At 47.4% G+C, this 17,282-nt stretch overlaps 1 protein-coding gene across 1 annotated transcript in view; it reads right to left on the bottom strand.

The window, feature by feature from the left end:
• Positions 1-7,638, bottom strand: part of LOC123761386 (uncharacterized) — a 348,122-nt gene extending 340,484 nt beyond the window's left edge. Inside the window, exon 1 of the mRNA XM_045747399.2 lies at positions 7,432-7,638. The gene's annotated coding sequence lies outside the window, so the exon portion shown is untranslated. The remainder of the gene's footprint in view (positions 1-7,431) is intronic.
• Between the last annotated feature and the right edge of the window lie 9,644 nt (positions 7,639-17,282).

The following is a 17,282-nucleotide window of genomic DNA, read 5'->3' on the forward strand; positions in this document are numbered from 1 at the left end:
CCAGACGACTCAAACATAAAACGGGACAGTACATCACTTTTGTGAGTTTCGAGTGCCCCACCAACAAACTAATCACAAACAACCCTCATGCTCAGCTTGCTGCTAAATTAAGCACCGTAGAACACATTCACAATATACAAACTAAAAGCAACATTGCACAGATCACATACTCTGACGGATCACTCAACACAGCTACAGGGAGGGCAGGAAGTGCTGTTATTGCTTATCAGCCCGATGGCACAATTCAAAGGAATATAAGAATTAGTAACTGGGCATCACAATGCAAGCTAAGTTGGTAGCAATACTGGTAGCACTCGAAATTGACAACACTGAAGTAGACAGCTTAATTATTTCGACTCCCTTTCCTCACTACTAGCAATAAACAGTTTGTAATCAGGTAATAACGTGCTTGTCTCAGACGCCAGACAGATATATAAGAATACTTAGCAAGAGGGTAAATATAAAAATGTTGTGGATTCCTTCTCACATTGGCCTGCAGAATCATGACAAAGTTGACGCCCTTGCTAAGGATGCAGTAAATAAAGACAGTATTGAACGGAATCTTGAGTTATCAAATAGGTCCCTTAAAAGTGTCATTAGACGAGAACTCATGGATGGCTTTGAAGAAAGTAGAACAGTGCAAACTGGAACTAGCAGGTCCATTGTTTATCACAATGAAATGTGTGAAGTAAAACATGTGTATGGGGCAAGTAACAAAGTCAGTAGACTAACAGATGTTGTCACAACTCGAATAAGACTTGGCTACAAGTATCTCTGACAGTTCGGCTTGTATAGGGATCTAGATAAAGTAAAGTGTAAAGTGTGTGGACAAAAACAGGAACACACACTCGAACACTAAAATTGAGCCATTTAGAGATAAATCTAAGCTCACGCTGTATGATATGGCAACCTATCTTATTACTAAGGATAATATACCTGAAATCCTTGCACTGTATCCATAGTTTGCTTCCAGTAGATAAACGACATATGAGATTAAGAAACAAGTAGTGTATTGTGAAAACTAATAATAAACAGCAGCTTCCCTATGTCTCTGTAGTATCTCCGTTGCTCAAACAATTATGTATTAGCGATAAGACCTACATGTATGGATGACGACTTACTGTTAATACATAGCTCTTGAAATAGATCACTCTCTTTGACTAGCTGACATTGTAGTTATAAGGTGTGAAGGGTAGATGAAATTGTTTATGTAATAATTTAAGTTGATGTCTGATAAAGATCTTTTTTCCCCTCTGTAACGCTTTTTTTGCACTACCGCTCACAGGACGAGTATGGGGTGCAAAATAAACTTCCACTCACAGGATGAGTATGGGGTGCACAATAAACTTCCACTCACAGGATGAGTATGGGGTGCACAATAAACTTCCACTCACAGGATGAGTATGGGGTGCACAATAAAGTAGCCGCCTTCGGCGGCAACAGTTCAAAAAATTTCGTGAGCCGATTTCATTTCAAATTACGTCCATTTTTGGCCATACGGGCAAACGGCCAAATTCAGACGTAATATGTAAGAGGAGAGGTTGGGAGCAAGCAACGACTCTACACCCCATACAGTTTACCGTACACCTGCCTGTAAAAAATCAGTTTTAACTACAGAATATCCCTCCTGCCTGCCAATTCATACACGAAAAATGTAACCAGAGACCAGCATAATTAAGGTATATTTAACCCTTGCACGTTGTGAGGCAAGATTAAACATTACAAACCTCAACAAATCCACATCCACACACAAAGATGTGCCACACAAAGCTGTAACAGTGCATAGACCTACACCACTGCAACTCCATGCTTACATAATGTAAATATAAACAAAAACATGCATTGTATTCTTAATCTCAGCAAAATGGCTACACCTGTTGGTCCTAATGCCTAACATCAGTAACCAATCACTTGTACGGAGTCTCAGGAATATACCGATACAGAAACTTGCCTCGAAGAAATATACTTTACAAGAATGTTCACCTATACTTCAGCCTAGTCAAAAAGAGGGTGCGCCGCCTCCACACAGGCAATCAGATCATCATACACACGTTTACAGAATATGTACAAATAACTAAACCCCCCCCCCAAAAAAAAACAAAAAAAAAAACATTAACACAAGAATAAAAAGGGGGAGGAATTTAGTTCAAGGTGACGTAGTCAGGCATACGTTTTAACTTCCACGTAATTTACAATAATAATGCCCCCATAAATTATCATCATCCCGTCTCATTACCTTCTACCGAAATTTAATACAGAACAGCCAGAGACTTACAGTACACATTTCCTATCCCTATCTCACTATTCTATTTACACATGCAGAGTGTCCTCAGAATCTGTTGGTTCCCGCCACACTATACATATCGAAAAATCGTCTTATTTGGAGATTTTCCTGGGAAACATAACTATGAGCAACATACACAAACTTTGGAAAGAATCTTGCTATTTAAATTCCAAGCCTTCTGAAAAAAGAGGCCTCCTACTCGACAACATTGACGTCGATACTAACATATTCCTCGTAAGCTCCTCCCACTTCGTCACCAGCGTCTCGATACGTTTTGCAGCAGATATTTCCTTGAGTTTTCACAAACAGTTACTTGAAACCACGAACCCGCCCCACAAGGATTTGGTGCACCAGCTATTATAAGCCCTATCATGTACGTCTTGTCCCCCTGTCAACAACAGCACCCGTCCCCGTCTCAAAGCTGTCCAACTCCTGTGCAGCTAACACCAAGGCCTACATTGAAGCAACAATCGTAGAATCGTCAGCATGGCCAATAACAGGGATTGCCATGGCATTCTGAGTATGCGGCGGCACAATACAGTCATTGCTCTTGACCGCCAAGTATTGAGGCTCCTGAAAGACAACGAAGCACTGATCAGGGACACCCCTGACGAACAGACCGCTCAACCGCTGAAGGTTCACTCAAAATCCGGTTTACCCAAACACTGCTCCTACACTGACGATAAAACATTCAGATCCAGGGTATAAAACACGGGATTGGTTGGTGCCAAAACAACTATCCAAAACATTAAACAAACCAAATATTGACCCGGTCAAAGGTTTTGGACCCGTCTAAATTGTTTATTGACTAGGAAGCATTAGACTTAGAAATATAATACACGACGTCCCTTTTAACATTATTGCAAGTGAAGATCGACCTCCCTGGGAAGCCACAGAACTGTTCCCCTTCCCGCGACGCGAATTTATCCATAACTACCCAAAGCCTATTCGCCAACAACTTCGAAAAGATTAATCTTAAGTAAGCATCGAAAGCGGCTCCCAGTTTGTCAGAGCATACAAATTCCCCCGACTTCGACTTGAGCTTAATGATACGAAGGGATTCTGATATGCTAATTCTTTCATGTTGTATAATATACTGAAACACACTAGGACAATCCTTCTTTATCACCCCACACTTGAATAAATCAAACTCTGCTAACAATCCATCATAAGCAAGCGACCTGCTTTCGACAAACTATGAACCGCACTCCACACTTCCCTCTCATCAATTCCTTCCAACAAAGACAAATTATCATCACGGGACGAAATACGAGTACATTTAATAAGGAAACTGTCCTTCCTCCCAGTCACCAGCCACTCTCCCATACAATTTCTTACGTTCACCTCTAACTTGATAAAGAATACCATCCATTTTGTAATACCAGCCCCTTCATCAGTGCGGACACTGGTCCAAGATTCTAGAGGCGGACCATTACGTACCTCAAGTCCAGTGTCGAGTACTGGGATGTACAACTCTCTTGTACTCAGCACCGTACATCATTCAACTCTATTAGGGTACCATAATTTGGGATTATTCTTCTAAAGCGTTAAATAAAGTTTTAAATAGTTGTCCCACCTTGTGTATTTATGGTACCTGCCGACGTGATACCGGGTTTACCGTTATCTTGGCCCCATGACCTATAGTACCCTTAATTATCCGGTATCCTTCCCCCCCCCCCTTTCACCACCCTCGTTCAGTTCTCTATTAAGGTGTGTCAATACTAAAGGGTCCAGCGCTGCTCCCGTTATTCTGTATAGTAACCCTAAGTGGTTTCAGAATTATTCTAGGATCAGGTCAGGATCCTTATACCATTTATTCAGGACCACACCTGTCCCTGGGAGAATATTAACATGTCTTCACTTCTCTTCCGGTCCTCTCTCTGGTATCTCAGGATGGTGGCAGCTTCTCTGTGTTTGTGTTTTGAGAGTAGCAGCTATTATTTCTCCTCTATTCCCTGTTACAATCCCTCTCCTCCTCTCTTCTCCCACCACCTCTTTCAATTCTCTCCCTCCCCCCCCTTCCCCAACTCTCCTCTCTCTCTTCCTCCAGTTGCCCACTTAGAGCTCAGATCTTGAGCTTTCATATGGCTTGGTTATATTAATAACATCTAGAGGTGTTACAATACTGATATTACAACACGTCGTGATGGCAGCAGTGGGGAACCCTGCGGGTAAAGTTCATAACAGGAAACTAAACTCTTCACAGTGGTGTATAGCTTGACGGAGTATTTGTTTATTAACGGAACTCCATAATAATATTGAGTGATTCGCCAATCTGAACAGTTTAGGGAGTGCAACCTGGTTCCCTTTTTTTTCAGAACCAATTATTCGCTTTAATCATAAGGTGTAGTGTGTTGAAACAGGATTCCTATTAATATCGAGCTGTGTAGCCCACTAGTGGCGTGGCAGAAAATTCAAATTTTCTGAATTTGTGTTTAGGTTTTTACAAAGGTGTCTGAAGATTGCCGGCTAATGTATTTTTGTCCCTGACATGAAATCCGGGCACATCCATACTGGTTTACCAGAGTCTCAACTCTGCATGAAACACTCCAGTTATTTAATTGCGAAAATAATTTTATTAGCAGACTTCGGAGAACAATCGTGAGCAATGCTGGATAGCAAATTATTATTCATTGTGTAGATGAGCGGGCGATGCGGCAACACCATGAGTCTCTCCAGAGTCTACATAACATAGACTAGACACAGTCAAGTCTACATAGCTAGTAGTAGTAGTCATCCATCAGTCTCTGGAGACTTTGGAGTTATGCTCTGGTTGTCAGTCTGGAGTGGCCTCCACAGGGCACAAAGCCAGGGGTAGGTAGATACGTCAGGGTAGGTAGATACGTCAGGGTAGGTAGATACGTCAGGGTAGGTAGATACGTCAGGGTAGGTAGATACGTCAGGGTAGGTTACTAGTCATAACTAGTAACCGTTAGTTAAGATGACCGCTCCATCGCCCAGTTTAAGAATGATAGCTTTTCCATTATTTAGATTACTGACAAGTCAGCATGTGGGTTGTGTCTATGTTTTGTTAGAGCAGGTGTGTATGGAGGCCAACTTTAAAACAAGCTCTGATTGGTCCACCCCAACAATAGGACCTGTTTCCTCAGATTCAAAATGTATTAATGGTGTAAAACAAGTCAGGCTCGCTGTAGGCTGTGCCAGTCTGGAGAGTATTGACTGATAACACTTGAGAGGATACATGGTGCATGTTGACTGGTAGAGAGACTGCCCACATATACGTTCCTTCTCGCCTCATTACCGTTACCATTTTCACTGGAAGTCTTCTTCACAGTAAATATCTTTACACCATACCCTTCTCCACCCACACCCTCCCTGTCTCCACCCACACATTCTCTTTCCATATCCCGCCCCATCACTGTAACCATCTTCACTATACTACATCTCTGTAATCAAAAGGATGTGCTTAAAATGAAAATATGCCATCTGAACATTGGTTTTAAATGTCAATATCTAAACACACTTTTTTGTAATATACGAATATTTAAATAAATGTTGAACTATGTTTCATTGAACATTTCATTTCCACCATCCCTGTGAGGAGGAGGGGGGGGGGGGAGTAGTAGAATCCTATACAAGCTTGAAATAGTGACTGATCCCGACCATCCTACGAGGGAATATCCCTTAAAAATAACGTCGCTTTTGGCCGTTTGCCCGTATGGCTGAAAATGGACGTAATTTGGAAATGAAAAAAAATTAAAATAAAATTTGGGATTTTTTTTTTAACAACTAAGTTAAGGGTCGTCGGGTAGGTTAGGTGGGCAGGAAATTCTCCTAAAGTTTCAGAACGTTATGAAAAACGTTATTTGAAAGTTTCCTCTCCTAACCTTTCCGAGTAAGCCGGAAGACTCAAACAGAAAACCGGACAGTACGTCACTTTCGTGAGCGGATTTAATTTCAAATTACGTCCATTTTTGGCCATAGCGCGCATACCAGCGAAAAGCGACGTTATTTTTAAGCGGACGGGTTACTACCACTCAGAGTGGTGCGAGGCTTGCCCCAAGCCTCTGATTTCCAGCCCTAGACAAACACTGACAAATATTTTTTTATCGTATAGAGAGGGGTACCCGGCGGTGGCCAGGTCTCCGTCTACTTGTCTCACTTCCTCCATCACATTCTCCCTCTCTCATTCTCCCTTCCCCTTTTATCTCTCGTGTTCCCTCCCTAGTGGGAAACACATGCTCGGGTAACGTTGATTCAACATTATCGACGTTAATTTATGTCGTTAACAGCAGAGAATCTATTGGTAAAACTATGGGAGAATCACTCACATTTCACAATTTATGCTAGTCTTTTTTTTTTATTTTATTTTTAAGCTAACACAATTACAGCACTAGAACAATACAAAACAAATCAAACAAAACGAGAAACAAACATCTAAAACAAAAAATACAGAATATACAAAATCACAAAAATAAACAAAGTAGAAGGAAGGCAGAACAACCATTCGCAGGCAGCAGGAATACACGCTACTTCCGATACTCCTCCAACACCCCGTCCCTCCACTCCTCCTCGGTAGGCTCCCTCCAAGACGGAAGCCGCGGTGGCCGCGGAGGCCTGCAAGGAGTCCTACAAAACGGGGGCTGCAGCACGGGGTCACCCGAGTCGTTGGTTGTCGCACAAGGAGCCATTGTTAGCTAAAAAGGGCACGGCAGGAGATTCCAACTACCCTATGACTAGTCAACCAATTAACTCACTGCAACAATTTGCGCGAGGCTAAACACAACCATCTGCCCTCTAATTTCGAATGATCAGTCAGACAAATAGAAAGACAGTTTCAAGTATAGATATAACACGTGTGTAAACTATAATACATTTTTGCCAATCAGAAATCACGTAACAAATGCCACGCTAGACCAGTATATCAGCCAATGGGCGGCGTCACACGTAGGTAACGAGGCGTTCCGCAACAGTTACTGATAAATAAGCCAGTTCTAAATCACATGCAAAATATATTTTTTAGCTCATTGTTGAGAGGTTAATTTTTCCATTAACCTGTATCAAAAGCAAGGACAGTAATTGTCTCCTATCAATTGACAATGAAGTTCATGTGTGTTTACCTGAAGTACGTCCCGGGAATATTTCAAAGCTACAGAGGGTGAAAAACGGTGCATTAGACAATTTACCTTACTGGAGCCGACCCCACGCTCCTCGTGACTCCTCAGTCAACAACCACCACCTTGCTGGAGTAGTGTCCAGGTATCGTAACGCTCACACAGTAAATAATATATAATTTGTTCAAAGAAATTCATATAACGCACTTGACTGTAAAATGAGTACTCGCAGTTGTGGGAGACGCTAACAGCTCTACATGCTGTCCACACTAATTGATGACTGCGTCAGGAATGACCAGGATGACGTGCCCGCGCGCAGGAGGGCGTCCACCCCCCCCCACTCAGGGTGACGTCCCCCCACTTAACAGGGAGAATTTCTTTGACAGAAAAAATTCTTCGATTATTTACCACAAATATGTAGTTTTGTTTGAAGTTAAGAGAGAGAGAGAGAGGGGACGAGGGAAAATAAGAGGAGGAGTAGAGGTAATGAGAGGGGCAGTTATAGGAGCAAGGGTAGTGAGAGGGAGGTGGGGGGGGGAAGGAACAGGAGGAGGCACTCTAAAAGGAACAGCAACGTGGATCTACTCCATGCAAACCCAGCACCACACCACCAGCCCCACACCTCCAGCCCCATACCACCAGGCCCACACCACCAGCCCCACACCTCCAGCCCCACACCACCAGCCCCACACCTCCAGCCCCACACCTCCAGCCCCACACCTCCAGCCCCACACCACCAGCACCACACCTCCAGCCCCACACCTCCAGCCCCACACCACCAGCCCCACACCACCAGCCCCACAACTCCAGCCCCACACCACCAGCACCACACCTCCAGCCCCACACCACCAGCACCACACCACCAGCCCCACACCACCAGCACCACACCACCAGCCCCACACCAGCCCCACACCACCAGCCCCACACCAGCCCCACACCACCAGCCCCACACCACCAGTCCCACACCACCAGCACCACACCACCAGTCCCACACCACCAGCCCCACACCACCAGCACCACACCACCAGCACCACACCACCAGCCCCACACCACCAGCCCCACACCACCAGCCCCACACCACCAGCCCCACACCACCAGTCCCTCACCACCAGCCCCACACCACCAGCCCCACACCACCAGTCCCACACCACCAGTCCCACACCACCAGCCCCACACCACCAGCCCCACACCACCAGTCCCACACCACCAGCCCCACACCACCAGCACCACACCACCAGCACCACACCACCAGCACCACACCACCAGCCCCACACCACCAGCCCCACACCACCAGCCCCACACCTCCAGCCCCACACCACCAGCCCCACACCACCAGCACCACACCACCAGCACCACACCACCAGCCCCACACCACCAGCACCACACCTCCAGCCCCACACCACCAGCCCCACACCACCAGCCCCACACCTCTAGCACCACACCACCAGCCCCACACCACCAGCCCCACACCACCAGCCCCACACCACCAGCCCCACACCTCCAGCCCCACACCACCAGCACCACACCAGCAGCCCCACACCACCAGCCCCACACCACCAGCCCCACACCACCAGCCCCACACCAGCAGCCCCACACCACCAGCCCCACACCACCAGCACCACACCACCAGCCCCACACCACCAGCCCCACACCACCAGCACCACACCACCAGCCCCACACCACCAGCCCCACACCACCAGCACCACACCACCAGCCCCACACCACCAGCACCACACCACCAGCACCACACCACCAGCACCACATCACCAGCCCCACACCTCCAGCCCCACACCACCAGCACCACACCACACCACCAGCCCCACACCACCAGCACCACACCACCAGCCCCACACCACCAGCACCACACCTCCAGCCCCACACCACCAGCACCACACCTCCAGCCCCACACCACCAGCACCACACCACACCACCAGCCCCACACCACCAGCCCCACACCACCAGCACCACACCTCCAGCCCCACACCACCAGCACCACACCACACCACCAGCCCCACACCACCAGCACCACACCACCAGCCCCACACCACCAGCACCACACCTCCAGCCCCACACCACCAGCACCACACCTCCAGCCCCACACCACCAGCACCACACCTCCAGCCCCACACCACCAGCACCACACCTCCAGCCCCACACCACCAGTCCTAGATGAAATAATGACCAGAAATCTCCCCCTCCATTAAAAATAATAATAACAACAAAACCCCTTTAGAAGATGAAAACATGTACAGAAGCATCTGGGGGTGCATATATGACCCGCTACACAGTATTCATCTACAGGCGTCCATATACTGCGATACACGTGAAGAACCTTACACACTCACAGCTCCCTGACAATTTTTTTTTTAATTATCAGGGGGGAAAGCGGTAAGCCATTACGACTTTATAGCACTTGGAAGTGGTCAGGATAAGAATTCGGGATTGGACGGTGGGAAGGAATGGTGTCCAACCACTTGGATGATCGGAGATTGAAAACGCCGACCTGCATGAAGCAAGACCGTCGCTCTACCGTCCACTCAAAGTGGCTGGGTTGCTCTCTGACAAGAGAGAGCAAGCTTAGTTTAGCTGCCAACACCCACATACGGTGGGTGTCAGCATGGCGGACAGCCCGCCTCCTGTCATAACTCTCACTATATTTCCCATTTCTAAACTTTTTTGTTACGTGTTCCTCTCCATCTTCTATATAAAAACAGCTCGGGGGAGGGGGGAGATAGGTAGGGGGAAGAAAGTCTTATGGATAACAGTTGAGAGAACTGCGAGGCCTCGCTCCTGTGCCAGTAAGTCCACTACGGGCTCACCATAGCCTGTGCTACTTAAATTTTGTTGTTCCCAGTAGCTGAATCCAAGACAACAACTGCGAGGCATCGCATATCTGTACTCTAGCAGCCTCACAACACTCCAGCGACCCCACGTCTCTCCCACCTGGTTATCTCCTCCATCAGCCGTGAGTGTATACTTGTTCAGTTTGTGTCCGTTATCTCCTGTTCAATTTTATTACACTTTTATCCTTATTAATATTCTCTTTTGTCTATTTGTATTCTCAGTTATATCCTTCTTTGTTCTTCACCTTCGTAGAGAATGGAAATAAGACTATCTTAAACTTTCTTCATAAGAAAGGTTTCTAGTCCCCAGAGTCAACTTTGCCATCCTTTACTGTATATTTTCTAGAGAATTTATTTCCATGGTATATTATGTTACCAAACCTGTTCTCTCCTAGTTGTTTTTGCAAGAAAACAAAAGGTGGCTCTTTGGTCCCCCCTAACTCCCAATCAACTGGTGCATGTTAATTCCCGAGCCTATTGGACTCTATCATATCTACCTTTAAAACTGTGTATGGAGTCTGCCTCCATACTGTATAGTAAGTAATTATCAAAAGAAGGCACCAAGCCGGGGAGGCTATGTAGCACCGACAAATGTGCGGGATATTCAAAAGGCGCTAAATATCACTAAGGATGCCAATACGAGAACAAAGTGCATAAAGCAAACATTAAAGGAACTATAACTCTCCCACGGAATCTGCATTTAGACGCTCTTCACCTTCCAATTGTATATGCTTAAGAGAGTACATAGTGCAGTCAGCGCACGCGGTGACTGTGAAGTCCTCAGCTGGCTTTCATGGGGCACTCCTGATTCCGCAAACGTGGTGAGGCATTTTCCCCCCTCCCAGCTGCTGCTCTAAGGGGACCATCCGTCTACCTGCAGTAGGGCCACTTGTCAGTAACACTTGGTTTGAGCATTCCAAAAGACTGTCTGCCCCTTTCAAGGGTTTTCGTGCCTTGTCACCCATAAATTTTTGTGAAAACCATTACTGAGACGTGCTGAACCCTGTCAACACGATGGGTGACCTTTATGACGGTCCGGCTTTGAATGATCGGTCGCCAGACTGTCCAATGTATGATGAACTCGCCTTGTTCTATGACTTCTATGACTAAAGAACAAGGCGAGTGCATCTGAGCCGCATGCACAGAGTCTAAAACTATCAGGAACTATAAGTGGCCACGGTTAGAAAGGGTAGGCCCAGAGTGAGATGGACCGATGAGGAGAAAAGTCTCCTGGCAAAGGAAGAGGCGAGGCTGGAAGGTAGACCCCAGAGAGGCTGGGGAGGTATTAACCAGATCCTGCAACAGCGCATTCCTATGCGAACTCTGAGAGTCCATTAAGGGTCAAAGGTATAGGATAAAGTACAAAGAATTAGTGGTGGAATACAGAAATCGTGCGGATGGCGAGAGTTCGGAGTCTTCGCTGTCTAATTCAGATAGGGAGGACGACCAGCCTAGCTCATTAAGGTACTGTGGACGGAACGCCAATATCAGGAAGGCGGTGGGCGCTCTCAGTAGTACTGATCCTCCTTGACAGGGTCCTACTGGAAGCAGTTTGGAAGGAAACCAGGGTGGAATTCCTCATTGGTGTTGCACCTAGGGGCCAGAAAACTGGATGGGGGAAGCACTCCTTGATGAAGCAATTGCTGACCTGGTCAATGGTAACGGCCATAACGTGGATAGGATCCTCGAGCGCCATGCTCGTGGTTACTTCTGACAAAAGATCTGGTGACCACGCATCACTCTCTCGTCCTGCGCATAGACGGAGACCTCCACTGATAAATCGTGCTGATGTAACCCAACCTCCGACCGGACGAAAGAGGGAGCATAGAACACAATATAATTTGTGTCAGAGCCTGAACGAGAAGAACTGTTTTGCGGCTGCTGCGCACGTTCTCTCCGAAGACTGGAAAGTAGGTTGAAGGGGACATAATTATGTCAGTGGAGCAGACTCCTCTGAGGTGGAGCCAGCTCGCCTCTTTACATTTTTGGAGACACTCTTCTCTAGGCCCACATTACCGGACCGCCACCCAATTCGTGACCGTGATCCAGTTATCTAGCAATTAGGGAACTGGATAACACCGGAGGAAATCTTTGTTGCTCTCAAAGCAAGTAAGACTTCAGCTCCTGGCCCAGACGGAATTACTGTGCTTCTCCTTAAGTCCATACCAGTCAGGGTGTTTGCAAAGCTGTTCAACCTGTGGTTAGTGAACGAATCCCTACCTCTACCATTTCGTAAGAATAATACCAAAGCTGATACCAAAGAGACCGAATCCAGAAGCTCCTTCCCACTATCGCCCCATAATTATGTCATCTATGATAGCGAGGCTGTTCCATATGATTTTGAGCAGCAGACTATCTCAGGCAGTTAAGATCGACAGACGGGAGAAAGTTTTCGTCCCGATGGATGGGTGTACTGAAAACCTGGTGATCCTGGATGCCTTCCTAGCCGAGGCTCGTGTGCTAAAGCACAGCATGCAGCTAGGATTTCTAGATATGCAGAAGGCTTTCAACAGCATCTCCCATCCTACCTCCAGCGGGCCATGAAACGCAAAGGCATTCCGAAGCCCTGAAGGACATACATTTTCTCGGGCTATGAACGGGCCTCAACCATAATTACCAGATAAGGGGAAAAGTCGAAGGACATCCTGAATACTGGGGGGAAGGGGGGGGGTGAAACAAGGTGACCCTTGTCACCGTTTCTCTTCAACCTAATAACTGATGAGGCAATAACTGGGGCTAGGGATTGAACTAGGGGGTGAAAAAGATATCAGCCCTGGTGTTCGCCGACGATTTGATAGTGGCCGCACAAAGGCCCCCCCCCCCATCCTTGTAACACGCATTTGCTACACACTGCGTGGCTCTTGCCTTACGGTGAATGCTGCAAAATGCCTTATGCTATGCTTAGTAGTGGATGGGCATCAGAAGACATGGCATGTCCCCACCAGGTACAAATACCATGTCGGAGTCGATGTCATTGATACTATGAGTGTGGTGGACGAGTACTAGCACTTAGGCATATTTATCAGGGCCGGAGGCAGACGTTAATCCTATGGTTCCCTGTTTGAGAAGGGTCTAACCAGCACCACTAAAACCTCCCTCAAACCCCAATAGAGACTATCTACTTAAACACCACCTAATTCCCAAAATGAACCACCGGGTTGTCCTCGAACGTGTGCTTATGATGAAGGCTCGGCAGGCGGTTGCAGCAGGCCATTCGTGGGCTGGCTACGACTGTCCAACGATACCCGTAACTCCTCCTTTCATTCTGACAAAGAACGGTGGACGTGGAATTTCCAACTTTGCAGTATCAATCCGCCTACTAAAGAACAAGCGGCTCATGGCGATGGTTGAGACGGAGGATCCAGTGGTAGTGGCAGCGGCTCTCCTATCCGTATTCCAAGCGCGAATGCATCGATGGGTAGACTCAACCACCTTCTAACCCCTTCTAACAATACGTCTGAGCGCTCTAGGGTTTGAAAAGTAAAACTGTTCAGCATGGTTAATTGTGCTGGCCTTGCATCTACTTGTGAGGTTCCATCTTGCCACAAGTGGGTCTTGTCCGGTACCCGTCTGCTAAGCAGAGGAGACTTAGCTCATGCCATCTAGATTAGAACCAACTCTGTAGCCACTCCGTCTAGAGCTACAAGGGGTAGACCCGAGGCTTCTGGTCTGTAACGCTTGCCGGAGACCAAGGACTTTGGGCCACATATCCCAAGCCTGCTATAAAACATATGGGGCTCGGGTGAAACGTGGTGCTCGGAACGCACTTCCACATGCCCCGGGAGGTAGAGCGAGAAACAGAGCAGAAGTCAACTTAAAAAACAGCGTCATGAAAGAGAAAGGGGGTTCGGGGAATAGGCAGATCATAGAGGTCAGAAAGAGTAGCTCATAACATGAAGAGGTCACTGTTGTGGAGGTCATCAAAAACACGCCAAGTGAAGATCAAATAAAGAGAAGACTAGCAGAGAGAAAGATCAAGACAGGAAGTGTTGCGAGTGCAGGGGTCAAAATGAGTGGGTTTCCCAGAATTCAGAAGAGACAGAGAAGAAGAGAGGACAAATAGTTGAAGAAGGTGGCCCCCCGGGTGTTTGTCAGAACATCTCCCCAGAGGGAATGCCGACAGGTAAAATCACCCAACAGGAGCACAGGCTCCGGTAAGGAGTCCAACAGGTGTTTAAGATCAGGAAGAGAAAGTGGGACAGTTGGGGGGAGATAAAGGGAAGACTGTATATTATTTACTCTTAAAAGATATTGGCCGCAGAACACTGAATGGGCGACTGAAATAGTAAGGCGACGAAGGGAATATCATAACGGATCAAGAGAGCAGTAGAGGCATGGGCCCAGCAAAAGCTGGAGGCGAAGAGAGAAAGGAATAATCACAGAAGCGACCAGGACGAACGCTTAGCATCGGCTCCTGGAGACAAATACATAGCGGTGAAAACTGTGCGATCAGAAGTTGGAGTTCATGGAAGTTGACATAAAAACCACGAATATTCCTTTGAAGAACACAGACATGGACAAAAAGAGAAAAAATAAATAGAGATAAGGTGGAAACAAAGGCAAAGAAGAACATAGTAGACTAAGGAAGATCAGGACCAGGATTAGTGAAATCAGGGTGACGGGGCATGGGCAAAGCTAGCGAAGATAATGGAGGCAAGGGAGCTGGAGGACGGACCAGCGGCGGACTGACAGTCTGGAGCGGGAGGAGGCATCGGAGAGGGGAGGTCAAGGGAATTGGGGGCAGGAAGGACAGAAACAGGAGAGGGTATTGGATCAAAGGCAGCATCCAAGAGAGGATCATGGACCAAGGGAAGCTCCATAGTAGGGACAGGTGACTGCCACTGAAATGGGTGGGGAAGTAGGGATATTGTAGAAGTCGGAAGGTGAGGAATATATTGAAGCCTTCTTACCCACCGGGGAGGAAGAAGGAGAAAAGCCATGCTTACGTTTCTGACGTAGAGAGACAGGCATACCATCAGAAATGTAGTGGGCGACCTCCTCGACAGTTTGAACAAAAGGAAAATTGGAACGGTCAACATGAAGAACGCTGGGAGGAGGATGGACAACGGCCCGAAGAGACAGGCGGTGAGAAGGGCCAAAAACAGACGGGAGGGCTTAGAAGGAGGAGTGGGGCGAGAAGGGAAAGAGGGCACAAGAGAAAAGGAAGACCGGGAAGGAAGGAAACATCAGACGGAGAACTGAGAGAAAGACCCTTTGGCCCAAAACGCAAAGGAGCAGAAGGTGGTGGTGGTTGAGATGTTGGAGTCCAAGGCCTCGAAATGGTTGCGAAACTGAGAAAGTAGGAGAGGGCGAAGAGAAGTGGAATGCAATAGACGAGCATAAGACATGCCAGAGGAAGAGGGAAGATGGCGAACCTGGCGTCTTGCTTCAGGAAAAGACAAATGATCACTGTTTTAAACTGAGCAATTTATGCAGAGTCTGGGAAGAAGGGCACTCCATCTTAGAATGACCCAAGATTCCACACAAGGGGCATAGACACACTTCACTTGTGCACCTGAAGGGACCATGACCAAATCTCCAACACCTGTTGCAGAGGCGAGGAGAGGGGATGTATTCCTGAACGGAGCATCGGGCACCAGCAAGAATTACGGAAGACGAATGGGACCGACCATCAAACATGACCTTCACAACGCAAAGAGACGCAAACTTGCCCCTCTTACAAACCATGTCTGAATTTGGCCGTTTAGCCGTCTGACCGAAATTGGACGTAATTTGAAAATGAAAAAAAATTAAAATTAAAATAAATCTGGGATATTTTTTCCTAAAACCGTAAGTTAAGGGTCCTCTGGTAGGTTAGGAGGGCAGGAAAATCTCCTAAAGTTTCAAAATGTCATGAAAATCGTTAATTGAAAGTTAACTCTTCTAACCTTTCCGAGTAAGCCGGAGGACTCAAACAGAAAACGGGACAGTACGTCACTTTCGTGAGCTGATTTCATTTCAAACTGTGTCCATTTTTTACCATACGAGCGAAAAGCAGCATTTTTAAGAGGACGGGTTGGACGACGACGACCACGAGGGGAGGGGGGTCGAGTGAATGTATCTGGAGGACAGAATGGCTTGGGCTTCAAAGATATACTTAATATCCTCATGGCAGTCTTTCAGTTCCCTATCACCAGTCGCAACATGGTGCGGGAGAAGAACTGGGCCACTGCTGGCATTCAACCGTGCATTTTTGGAGATCCAAACAGCGGTCTTCCCAATGCAAGACAACGAAGCCAAGTGGGCAGCCACTTCATGAGAATTGGTTGCAAGAACACAGGTACCAGTACGGGTGGGGTTTAAGGTGTCAAACGTATCCACCGAATCAACACTGGGGTTATGGAGGAATAAAACATCAGGACGAGTAGGGTCAACATGACTAAGATCAAAATACTTAGTCCACGCAGCAGGACCAAAGCCTGGAAAGTAGAAGATTGGGAAGGAATCATGCGCGAGCTAGCGCGGTGGTGACGGCGCCGAGCACGTCCAGTAAGAGAGGGGATAAAAGGCGCAGTTGTGACGAATGATCAAGCCACTCCAGGTGATGAGGTGGTCATCACTGGGGGCATGGGGCTCAACCCCGCCACAGAGGTGGGAGGGGAGCAGAGAGGGGTAGTCAGGAGTGAGAAGTAGCATAGTCGGGGGCCCAATGGAGCAGGGGCTACAGAGCCCGGCCTTCCAGCCCACTCCGACTCTGGGGCCTGGTCGCGCACCCCACTAGTCTGAGAAGTTAAAAAGAGGATCAGATATCGGCATATAAACAGGTAAAAATTTCATCTACGAATAAGCCCCCATACCTATCATGGAGCCACAATCAGAGGATAGGACACCCGACAAGACGGGGTCCCCCCAGGGGGTGCATCGTGGGTATACGCCCTGCAAGCGCCACCTCATGAACCGTCAGTCCGTCGAGATCGGGTTCAGCAACAAATTTAAAGACTGACAATAAAAGCGCTCCCTCGCTCGACAACGTCAGGTACCACAGTTCTACGGGTGAGAGTGCGGGCCTCCCCAAACACCCGGGTGTCAAAACAGAAGAAGACGTCTGAAAGAATAATCAAGAATGGCAAAAAGCCAGCG

This window comes from Procambarus clarkii, chromosome 7 (genome assembly GCF_040958095.1).
Source record: "Procambarus clarkii isolate CNS0578487 chromosome 7, FALCON_Pclarkii_2.0, whole genome shotgun sequence".
Classification (NCBI taxonomy): domain Eukaryota; kingdom Metazoa; phylum Arthropoda; class Malacostraca; order Decapoda; family Cambaridae; genus Procambarus; species Procambarus clarkii.